The 13202-nt window shown below is 35.0% G+C and overlaps 1 pseudogene; it reads right to left on the reverse strand.

The window, feature by feature from the left end:
- Positions 1 to 3609: 3609 nt before the first annotated feature.
- Positions 3610 to 4311, reverse strand: LOC149947784 (uncharacterized; annotated as a pseudogene).
- Positions 4312 to 13202: the final 8891 nt, after the last annotated feature.

The following is a 13202-nucleotide window of genomic DNA, read 5'->3' on the forward strand; positions in this document are numbered from 1 at the left end:
CCAATGCCCAAGGTAGCAACATTACTTGCGGCTGGAGATAGCGTTGGGATAGGTGCGATGACCTGATTGGCGGAACCACTACTTGTATTCATCGTACAAGGTATTAAGCTAGCGGGGTTCGCGGATACGGGAGTATTCGACGCGTCTCTATTTGCGCTTCGCTTTTGGTAACGAGCTTCTCTTTGTCGTTTGCAATATTCAAGGTAAGTGGGACTGTAATCACCACTCATAAAGCTATATAAATCTTACCAATAAAATATGGAAATGCAGATAATTGGTTAGGGACTCTAAATCAAATCTAGCTAACTTTCTGGAATAGCCGACGAATTTAAAATAATAAAAAAAAACCACACACACACACACACCTATTACGTATAGGGAATAGCAACAAATATCATTGCGTTGTCAACCAGAGAGAAATGATAGATTTTGATAAAAGCTACCAACTAACAATTGACTACCAAATTATAAGAGGAAACAAAATTACTCTTCCATTAAACATAAAAAATCCCGGCTGGGCCCCCAAATTGTAGCGCGTTGGAGATCTCAACCTAGGGACAATCGACTTAAGCGAACCCCTAAGGTACCCGTCTACAATTAATAATAATGACTGAATACGCCCGGGACTACTCGCGTAACGTGATATGGTGGGGTTAGCGAGGGTCCTCAGTATTAAATTGGTGTCTAGGAGAAATTTGTTATTAAACGTATCAAGCCAGTTGTTAGATTGCCAAACACTAATTGTTTAATTTAAACTCAATATCCTAACCAAATATTTAAGCTAACTTAAAACTACCTAAACACTAATTAAACTAAATGAAATATTATCAAACTAAGCAACTGGCCAGTGCTTGCGGCATTAACGAAATGTAAAATCTAGGTTGCAACCATTACTTAACAAAGTTCATCCCGAAATGTTCAGTTGAACTGCGGAAACTTTATCGAAGTGGCAGAGTCCGGTTGGAGCCGTGGAAGAATCTGAGCGACGTTGTTGACGTTTCGGAACAGCGGAACACAGAATTTATGTTGGTGGCGGTGGTATCTCGTACAATATGTTGAATGTAGCCGCTGGATGGTTGGGCATAACGAATTGGCCAATATAGATTGTTCCTGTCCTTATCTTGAAGTCAACACGTTTACAGCTCGAAGGTTAAACAAAACACGACTTTAACGTCCAAAATTAGTTGAAATATCAATTATTTTGCTCCGATCATAAAATGGAGTCCTTTTCAAATCAAAATCCGAACCGTTACTATTTCTTTTTTTAGCTCGCGTCCGAGCGCGCGTTATTAAAAAACTCGCGTTATTTATCTCGCGTATTATTTTCCAACTCTTCAATTTTGAGAATAAATATAAACGTAAAAATATGTATAATACATGTAAGCATATTTTAACACAATAAATAATTTATAATATATATAATGTATAAGAAATATAAATGACTATCAAACAACTGGTCTTAGACACGTCGGCATATCAATAAGGGGTCAAAGGGGTGCTGTGATCTCCTCGCTATCCCACAAAAACAAAGATCTCCCGGTAAAAGGACGGGCCCTTCCCTTACCTGGGGTAAAACACCAACAACCGAATCACCCAATAACCAAAATATTCGACCAGCAATTATTTTGGGGGAAAGGGGATGGTATATTTCTTATTAATTTGATATTTCGCATTACAATTCCCCCCTACTTAAGTCGAACGTCCCCGTGAGACCACTTTTTTAACAGTGATAGATAAACAAAAAAAAATAAAGTTAAAAAAATATGAGCTCAAATGAAATAACTACAAATCTTCTGGTGCACCATTTTAACAGGCCTTTAGAAACTACAACAAACCAAAAACAAATACCAGGCACACTATCGTCGGACTCTTCCAGTTTGTGGGTCTCGTTGACGAAGGTTGTGAACACCATAACTTGCCGGGGAGCTAGTAACTACAGGGGCATCGACATTTCCATCTATATCTGAATCCCTTAAAACACAATCCATTCGCTGTACATTTGGTTTTAACTGGCGGATATTATGGGTCCCTTTCATTATTATTATTATTATTAATCGTAGATGTCCAAATATCCACACCAATAAAAAATGAATTAACCCAATTTATGAACTGCATTAAACATCTTAATCCGTCGAGAAATGACGACCCAGTTAAAAACCCAGACCACTATGTAAACAACTCGATATTTTCTTCATAAATGAACTATTACTCTAGAAAACTAATACGCTAAACACACAATAGATAAAAAATAAGACTGGAAAACTAAATAAATTACAAAAAACTAACGGGTTCTACCCTTTAACCATTTTATCTGCTGACTGCGCTAAAACAAGATTTGACCTTTAAATTTTCATACGTAAAATATTTAGACTTTAAGAAGTTCACAAAAATTAAAAAACAAAGTTCCATAAACAATATATACAGATATTGTATTCATCCGTTTAGTAAAAAACTCACCTTATCATAATGGTTCCTTTACTTTAATAGTTTTCCTAAGGAAGACAATGGCTCGGCGGTGAACTATCCGCATTGAAACAATGCGACCCGAGTTCAATTCCTGATCACGATCGAATTTTACATTAAAATACTAAAATATTTAATTAAACGTAAGATTAATATAATTTATAAATATTTAATTAAATGTAACATTAATATAATTTATAAATATTTAATTAAATGTAACATTAATATAATTTATAAATATTTAATTAAATATAAGATTAATATAATTAAAAATATTTAATTAAATATAAGATTAATATAATTAAAAATATTTAATTAAATATAAGATTAATATAATTAAAAATATTTAATTAAATATAAGATTAATATAATTAAAAATATTTAATTAAATATAAGATTAATATAATTTATAAATATTTAATTAAATATAAGATTAATATAATTTATAAATATTTAATTAAATATAAGATTAATATAATTTATAAATATTTAATTAAATATAAGATTAATATAATTTATAAATATTTAATTAAATATAAGATTAATATAATTTATAAATATTTAATTAAATATAAGATTAATATAATTTATAAATATTTAATTAAATATAAGATTAATATAATTTATAAATATTTAATTAAATATAAGATTAATATAATTTATAAATATTTAATTAAATATAAGATTAAATATATAATCAATAAAAACCCGTTAGGAACAACTTGTTTAAAAGTGTCCCCTCAGAAACAACCTTGAACGTAAAAATGTGATCTATAAACGTGACATTGAAGTAAATATGGCGCTTCCATAACGAACAAATTTCCCAAAAATACCCGTTACAAAGATCGCCACGCTTGACAAGTAATTAAGATTGATGAGGTTTCATCATTTAGCAGCAAGTGCGATTGATGACGAAAGACAATATAGTACTGGTAAAAACTGGTTTATTTAAAACAACATATTAAACTAAGAATACATTATGCACACAACATGATTAGAGCGTAGAGTGGTGATTACCCGAGTGAGAGCGAGGTATATATACATGGTTTAAAAAAAACTATGCGTTATCAGTTAAAAAAAGGTTTCGTTAAAAACGCATAGGCAAAACCAGGCGGGAAACATTAAAAAGTCTACAATCGTTTTTCTTCAACACTCGCCCTCGATGAAGACTTTTTCGTACGAATGGAGATTTAATTTCTGACGTAAGCGGGTGAAGACTTCGTTTCCGAGTGGCTTGGTGAAGATGTCTGCCAACTGCTCTTCACTGGGAACGTATATAACATCAATGATGCCTTCTTCGACCAGCTCTCGCACGTAGTACTGCCTGATGCTGATGTGCTTCGTTCGAAGGGGGCACTCTGGATTTCGGATCAGCTTGATAGTCCCGGCGTTGTCGATTCGAAGTACTGGTACATAGGTATCTTGATCCACTTGTATATCAGAGAGGATTCTCTTGACCCAGATGGTGTCTTTGGCGGCTTCTGTAGCTGTAACCAACTCTTCTTCTGTGGTAGAAAGAGCAACCGACTGTTGCTTGCGGCTCGCCCAAATGAGTGGCGTTGATCCCAGGAAACAGACAATGCCGGACGTTGATCGTCTTGTTTTTCCACACCCTGCATAGTCTGCGTCGCTGAACGGTGTGATCGTCGACGAGTTATCAGCATTTAACAGCAGCCCCATTGACGTTGTTCCTCTCAGGTAACGGAAAATACGTTTGACTGCGTTCCAATCAGTGGTCAAAGGCCTGGCCATCGCTTGAGACGCGCGATTAACTGCGAACTCAATATCGGGTCGTGTACCCATAGCTGCGTATCGAAGACTTCCGATAGCTGATGCGTAAATGGTCATATAGACTCGAACTCTTTTTGACTTTCTTCGCAAGATTCTGTGGCACAGGCGGGTATCTTGACTGGTTTGCAATCGGCCATGTTGAATCTTTCCAGAATGTTCTCTACGTAAGCACTCTGATGCAGAAAAATAGAGCCGTCTGTTGTGTAATCAATCTTCAGACCAAGATATGTTTAAACTTGACCCGTCGTGGTCTCAAATTCTTCACTGAAATGACGAAGAAAATCTTCAACAGCTTCATCATTATTCCCTGCGATCAGCCCGTCGTCGACATAAAGTACGAGGATCAAGAATTTATCTTCGGTTGAAAGAACGTACAGGCATCGGACTCCATCTGAGGCTTGAATCCAAAATTCAGCGTGGTGACTGCTTCAGACCGTAAAGGCTTATTCTAAGCTTCCAGACTCGATTGCTGCCGTCATCAAAACCTTCTGGTTGCCGCATGTAAATTTCTTCGGACAGGTTACCGTATAGAAATGCAGTCTTGACATCTAATTGCTTTAGTCGAAGTTTTTTCAGGGCCACGATATTCAGGAAGATCCTTAGCGTCTCAAAGTGTGCGACTGGAGAAAACGTCTCATCGTAGTCGACTCCTTCACGTTGCGTGTAGCCCTTGTGCCTCGTGATCGTGCCATCTGCGTCATTCTTCGTACGAAACACCCAACGATTTCCAACCACCTTTCGACCATTGGGAAGATCAACCAGGTCAAAAACCCTGTGTTCTTTAATGGCGGTCAGTTCTTCAGACATTGCTTCCTTCCATTTGACGGAATCTGTACTGGAACATGCTTCTGTTGCTGTCTGTGGTAGGACGTCGCAGATCAAGAAAGCCTTGTTAGCCGGAGGACAGCTATTACAAAGAACAGGTTTTTTTCAATTTAGACCGATCTCTGAGTACTGGACCATTTTTTTCAAAAGAGCGGTCTGGTATTTCCACGGATTTGGTGGTCTCGACTTGCGACAAGTCGGCGGCTGTGGCTGGCCTGCTTCTGAGTGCGTTTGCGGCTGTGGCTAGCCTCTCTCCAATTGCATCGACGGCTCTGGCTGGTCTGTCCCTGGTTGCTTCGGCATCGGTGTCCGAATCTTCAGATACCTGCTCGCCCTGGTTATGAAAATCTTCTGGAACAACTGGAATATGGACGGTGCATGTCTCGGGATTGAACCTCACGTCTCGAGATCGTAGGACGTCGTTGAGCTCAGGGACGTAAACTCGGTACCCATCTGCATTGTCCTCGTAACCAACCAGGAACCCAGAATAAGCTTTCTTGGACAATTTCTTCCGTTACTCCTTTGGGATGTGGACGTAGCATTCAGTCCCGAAAACCCGGAGATGCTTAACTGAAGGATTTTGCTTTCCAGTCCATAATTCATAGGGAGTTCTCCCAGGAATTCGAGTCGGAGCCGTGCGATTCAGAATATATGCTGCTGTATTAACTGCTTCGGCCCAAAGCTTCGGTGGTAAGTTGGATTTAGAATGCAGCATAGCTCGGACAGACTCCATAATTGTCGGGTTCTCTCTCTCAGCGACTCCATTTTGCTCTGGTGTGTACGGCATAGAAGTACGATGCTTGAGACCAACTTCCTGTGACGACCAACGACGGAATTCTTCATTGATGTATTCCGTTCCATTGTCAGTGACCAATTCCTGAACCGTATGTTCGCTGTTCCTGCACAGAGCAAGGAATTCCTTGAATCACTCAACGACCTCTGATTTCTTGGTCAAGAAATAGGTGACCCGCAATCCTGAGTACTCATCCTTGAAGAGCAAGTAGTAGCGTTTGCCCTGCATGGAGAGTGTCGGTGAAGGACCCCAGAGGTCGGAATGAACTCGATCGCCTGGTTTCGTTGCTTTCTCCACACGAGTGCCAAACGTATGCCTTGTCATCTTCCCGTACATGCAGCCATTACAGAGCTTCTCGGACTCCGGATTGGAAACCTTGTATCCAAGTCTCTTCAACGTGGCCACTACATGACGCTTGTCTTGGTGACCCAAGCGCTCGTGCCACGTCTGGAGATCTGCTTCATCGTTTCTTGGATCTGCTACGAAATGGACTGAACATTTCGGCTGTTCAACCAGGACATCGACTCTGAATAGATTCTCTACTTTCCCGGGAAGGCGAAGCTGTCTCTTGCCATTCACATTCTCGTATAGACCGCATAGCTTCGAATTTCAGGTCTTTGTTACGGCTCATGGCTCTCTTTAAGGAAAAAACATTGCAAGCAAACCCACTGATATGCCAGACATTATGGACAACCTCTTGATGCCACTTCTTCCCAATTCGGAACTTCATCGTGATATCGCCTTCGCCGTCTGCAAACATCACCGCTTTATTTCCGACCTGAAGTGACTCTGGTGTATCGAACTTCCTGAACCGAATATACCTTGTGGCGTCATTCGTTACATGATGGGTTTCTCCGGAGTCGAAGTACCACACAGCTTCACTGGATGCGTGTGCAACCAGGCCGTTCGCGGCGAGAAGACCTTCGTTCTTCTTACTGTCGTCGATGCCATAGCTGCTTCTACTTCGTCCGCTTCTACCATCTCAGGACGCTCTCCTCGGCTCAGGACAATTCTTTGATATGTCCAAACTTGTTGCAGTTGTAGCATTTCATCCAATTTCTACGGGTTTCCTGTGGACTTCCCCAAGTCGATTTCGAGTGACCTTCGTTGCGTTTAGCTACCAACCCAGAACAGGCTTCTATGGTATTATCTTCCCGTGACGCTCGTCCAATGAGCAAGCGCTCCAACTCAGCGACAGTCTGTTTTTCTTCAGCTAACGTATCCCAAAGCATGCTGAACTCCCGATATTCATCTTGCGGCAAAGACTCGAAAATGCAGGCAATAAGAATTCAATCATCAAAAGACACATCCTTCTCCCTCTTCGCTGTGGTCTGACTTCCGTGGACTTCGTTGCTCTCATCAGCTGCGCCAAAATCTTCCTGAGTCGGTTGGATGAAATTGAAAGTGGTTGTTTATCTATTAAAATAGATAATGTATATTTGTCAGTGATATACAGAGCGGAGGGTGATATCACAAATTTTCTGGCCAATATAGACTTAATAATGAGCTCACTAGGAGGACCTACGAGTAGGAAACTAATATTGGGTGATTTTAATATTAATCTTTTAGGCAGTTGAAAGATTACTTCCTTACACTTGGTCTAACCCAATTTATTACTAGCCCGACACGAGTTACTACAGAGACGAGTACACTAATAGACCATTGTTATAGTAACTTTGAACCTCTAACAGAGGTGCTTGATGTAAAAATCTCTGACCACTATCCCATACACGCTTCTTTTGAGATAACAACTAAATTTAAGAAAACCATTAACAAAATACGAAACGACTTAATATGTAAACATTCTTGGGAAAAAGTTATAGTTGTAAAGACCCCAATGATGCCTTCGATAATTTTTTGTGGAATTCTGCCAAACCTACAAAAAAGCATTTCCATTTATCGAAGTTCCTAGTGGAGACTCCCATAATTGGATATCTACGGAAATTAAAGAAGCCCTAAAAAATAAAAACAAACTTCGTAAATTTGTGCAACAATCCCAGGTAGCAAAAACACGTGTATTTATAGTGGAATTTTAGTATTTTTCGTGGATAATACGTGTTTGAAAATTACACACGTGTAGAAAACGTGGAATTTAGGGTTAATAGCTCACGAAATACAGTTCGTGTAATTTAACACGTGATCTCCTGGTGTCTTAAAGTTTTTTAACTCAAGATGGTTTTTTGGTGTGAATTTACACGTGGCCTGAAGGTGTTTTTTAAATGTTCAATTACACGAAAATCAGTTCGTGTAATTTCACACGTGATCTCCGCGTATTTTAAAGGTTTTTAACTCACGATGGTTTTTTGGTGTGAATTTACACGTGGCCTGAAGGTGTTTTTTAAATGTTCAATTACACGAAAATCGGTTCGTGTAATTTCACACGTGATCTCCGCGTATTTTAAAGGTTTTTAACTCACGATGGTTTTTGGTGTGAATTTACACGTGACCTGAAGGTGTTTTTTTAATGTTCAATTACACGAAAATCGGTTCGTGTAATTTCATACGTGATCTCCGCGTATTTTAAAGGTTTTTAACTCACGGTGGTTTTTTGGTGTTAATTTACACGTGGCCTGAAGGTGTTTTTTAAATGTTCAATTACACGAAAATCGGTTCGTGTAATTTCACACGTGATCTCCGCGTATTTTAAAGGTTTTTAACTCACGATGGTTTTTTGGTGTTAATTTACACGTGGCCTGAAGGTGTACGAATAAAAACACTGGTTTTGGTCTTAATCGCTTCGGAAGTATATAGTTCGAGAATGTCTGAATTAATTAAAACAGATCGAACGTTATGTTGTACAGTGCCAACATGTTGAATTTGATCTAACACATGAAGTTCAGACTCAAACTTTTTTAAATTCTTGTGATTCCACCACGAAATTTGACTAGTATTACAAAATATCTGCATATATTTGCTAGATAATTGAAGAATTTCGTAGCTAAACCAACCGATTAACATTACCCTACAATGGAATAATAAATCATCGTACACAATTCCTGGACGATAACATTTAAAACTTTTATCGTGTACAGAAAAAGAACAAAAGTTTGGCGATTTTTCAATTCGCGATTCGTAGGGTGCCACAAAAAAAGGGAGTTAACTTAAAGGAATATTTAAAAAAGGGGCATTTAAACTCAATCGAACCATATGGTTCGATTACTGTTTTAGATTCTAGAAATACAGTTTTTAAACAACGTTCTTCGAATTCTCTACAAATAGTTTGTTTTTTAAAAAGATTATTCATTCTTACTACTCGAAGAGAGAGAAATTTTAACGATCGGGGCAAAGAAACTACAGGCTTTAGATAGAATTCGCCAGACATCTTGATTCTAGATTTCTCCTGGTAAAAATCCTTTACATTGAGATTTTATAGTTTAAGCCTGACCTATATTTTAAAAATTTAAAAATATTGCCTTTGGGAATAATTATTAATTTTGTAATACAAGTAAGGTTAACTAATTATCCCTATCCTTCTCAAACAAGTTTTTATAAATTAATAAAAAACAATTAATAATTACTTTTAAACAACCTAGTACAAAATGTACTTATAAAATTTCAGTTAATATACTCATCAATTACTAAAATAAACATAAAACATTAAAGTTTAACCGATATTAGTATAAAAAAGTATATAGAAGACATGAAAAAAAAACCAAAAAAATAAGATTAATAAATAACCAAGGGGTAGTTTGAAATGAGCAATAGATTGTATCCCAGATGAACTTTGTTTAAATCAGTTTTAAACAATAAATTTTCAAGAAATTTTTTAAATAATAATAATAATAATAATAATAATAAAATAAAATATAAAAAAACTAATACTAATAAAAACAAAAAAAAGATCTTTATATCAACCAACTAATTTAACCAAAAAATTTGATACCTGTCAAAAAAGATAAGAATATCATTTCTGGAAAATTTATTGGATAAAAGAGATGAAAACAAAGGATGTTTAATATAGAAAAAAGGGCTTTACACCAATCCCAACATTAAATTAATAAAACTAGTTAAAAAAGAAAAAGTAGATTATGAAGTATTAAAAAGAACCTCCACCGCCTGAATTAAATTAATAAAACTAGTTATTTTTGAAAACATGTTTAAAAAAATCTTAAACCCTTTAAAAAGAAAACATTTTAAATAAAAAATATAAAACATTTCAAAAAAATTAATATCTTTCACCAAATAAAAACAATAAAAATATAAAAAAAACACAAATAAAGTTTTAAATAAAAAATGTCACAAAATTAAAATTTTATGAGATTCGAGTCCTATTTAAAAAAATTTAATTTTTTAAAATAAATAAATAAAAAATATTGTAAATACCTTGAGTCGTAGTTGTAAAATTCGCCGACGATCGTTTAAATTGGGATTTGGAGGAGATAATTTGCAACTAAATAAAAATATTTATCTTAATTATTGTAATTATTTTTTAAAATTAGTATTCCTTACTCTAAAGTTGTAACTATTTTAACTTCTTGTCGATCCAAATCATTAATAAAAAATAACACTATCGTTCCTAATTCTAAACGGATGTTATATCTCGTTAGGCGAAAGTCATTAGTTATACTTAATTGTTTTTTTTTCGAAAGAAAGAAAGTTGTTGTAATTGATAGAGAATTAAAAGGTCGTGTTGAAGGTTCCTACGATTTCTATGTTGACGAAACCATGGGATCTTATTTAAATTTTGATATAATCGCATATGTTTTCCAATTAAGCGTAAAATTTCGTAAGAAAACCAGCCCTCAAGAGTGGCTTGAGTGTGGAACAGTAAACCGTCAAACTCAAAACCGTCGTGGGGACAGACAAAATTATTAGAATGAACGTCAAATAGACAAGAATTGTTATTGATTCTTCTAGAAAAAACTGAAGCAAAAACAGCTGGTGATAATTTGAAAGATTTTTTTATAAAGGGGCAAGCAAAAATGATTTTTTTAAAAGGTTCTACTAATGCTTGACACTCAAGAAAGACTGTTTTCATACAGTAATTTTCAACTCTAATCGAAATATCGTTAATTTTAAAAAGATTATAATTCCTAACTTTGCGTAATGCTAGATATTTAAGTGAAAAAGGGTTAATAGCGAGAGGATGAGAAATCTTACCGGAAAAAGTCAAAACTTCGCGAGAGCCCATGGTTTATAAAACGAATACGGTAAAGACAGTCTTTTTATAAGAAAAATTTTAGAAATATTTAATTTTTTACATCCTAATTTAACCTGTTTAAAATCAAGTCAAAAGACAATTTTTTATCAAATACACCCTGCAGAAATATAATTTTATCCCTTCGTTTAAATTTTATACCTCGTAGAAATATATTTCTTCCCATAGAATTTTAAAACATCTAACCCTGTAATTAACAAAATTCTTACATCTATAATCGATTTTTAAAGCAAAAATATTAAATTTCTTAGGGCGTTTTCTTTTTTGTCACGGAAAATTCAATGATAAAAAACTGATTAAATATAAAGTCCTTCAAAAAAATAATTAATAATTTTATATTTTTATACATGTCTATATTTAAATTGGCATTCACAAACAATTTTAAATACCATTTACATACCGATAAATTATAACTAGGTTCTATCCTTGTAGTATTAATCACTTTAATATTCAAGGTTTTATATTTTTGAAAAAATTAATGAAAAAATAAATTACTTTTGGTATAAAAGGGCAAAATTTTACTATTAAAACATAACAGCCTAAAATGGCTTCCACAAGCAATAGTCAAAGCTCCGCGAGTCAAGCAGTTTCAGTTTTTGATAGGCCTGAAGAGGAGATGTTATTAGATTCGGACGAATCGGATGGGGACTTTATTCAAGAGGTACGTCGTATGTCAAATATCGAAGAAGTTGGTATCGAACAATCAGTGAAAGTTAAGAAAGGTGGAGTTTCTTACGAAACTAAAACTCTGAGGAAAAAGGCGAGCGACAAGGGCATATATCTAGATATTCAGATATATTCGTATAAAAACATTAAACATCTTCCTCAAGGTGAAATCTGGAAGGGTGATTATAAAAGAGTGAAGTTCTTAGCTAACACCCTATCCATGGACGTTATCCGAATCATAAACTCAACAAACAGGCTGAAAAAGATAATTGACCAGACGGAAGGAAAAATTGTTTGCCCACCCACGAAGGCAAGTTAAACTCATTAATTAATTATTCGTAATAGTAATTAGAATAACATTTTAGACCTGGAAACGAAATTAGAATATGGAAGACTCCAGTGATTACGGTTCGGACTCTCAATTAGACTTTTCATCTTTAAACAGTTTTAATTATAAAAAGTTTTTTAAAATTAAAAAATTAAGCCCTAGAAATTCAAAAAAGTGGAAATGTAAACAACTTGATATTGAATTAGAACTAATAGACTTAAACGAAATCCCCACACATTTATTTTTTACAGTATTTGAAAAGATTCTGTCCAAAATTATCAAATACGTAAGACAAGAGACACCAGGTTTCGATTTCCTCAGATTTGCAATTCAATCGGAAAATTTAGAACATCCAATTAACATTAAATTTATTAAAATTGATCAGTTAACTGTTTCTCGAATATTTAACCATATAGCTCGCATTGCTCAATCGAAAAAAGATTTCTTACTAGATGGAGAAATTAAATTTAGTATAATTCTTTTGAAATCCCCACAGAAAATGGGAAAAACATTTTTATCATTAAAAAACAGAGACATTATTGATCTTGATGCTTTTTTGAAAACTAAAACCAATTTTTACTATATAAATAACATCGATAATTTATGCGTAGCGAGAGCCCTCACAGTCGGAAAAAACTCTGTCAAATTGCCGAGTACAAAAAGAAAAAACTTCCATTAACAAGTGTTCTTAAAGAATATAGAGCCTTAACATTCTTAAATTACAAACTAAAGCCGCTAAGCAATTGCATGATGATGTAGGAATTGCACAAGGAGCTGTAGAAATTGGTGATATAGCTAAATTTCAATCATATTTAGCCCCAAAATATCAGATAATAATATTTAACGCAACGGAAAATTTTCAAATTTATTTCAAAGGTTTCCCCCCTTCCGAAAACAAAATTCTACTTGTAAAAATTGGCACGCACGTTCATTTAGCTAAAAATCTACATTCTATTTGGGGTGGTGTAGCTTCATGTTTAGACTGTGAAATTTTTTTTATTCCACTACACATAGAAACAAGCACCAATGCTTTGACACTAGAAATATTAAATGTAAAAGGTGTTTAAGTAAAAATTTTCACGAAATTTTAGAAATTCCTTTAATTCGTTGTAAACTTTGTAATAGGTATTTAAAACAAGGCGAATGTTACAATTTTCATTTTAAAAATGAAACTTGCA

Source organism: Leiobunum rupestre, chromosome 4 (assembly GCF_980474605.1).
Source record: "Leiobunum rupestre chromosome 4, qqLeiRupe1.1.hap1, whole genome shotgun sequence".
NCBI lineage: Eukaryota > Metazoa > Arthropoda > Arachnida > Opiliones > Sclerosomatidae > Leiobunum > Leiobunum rupestre.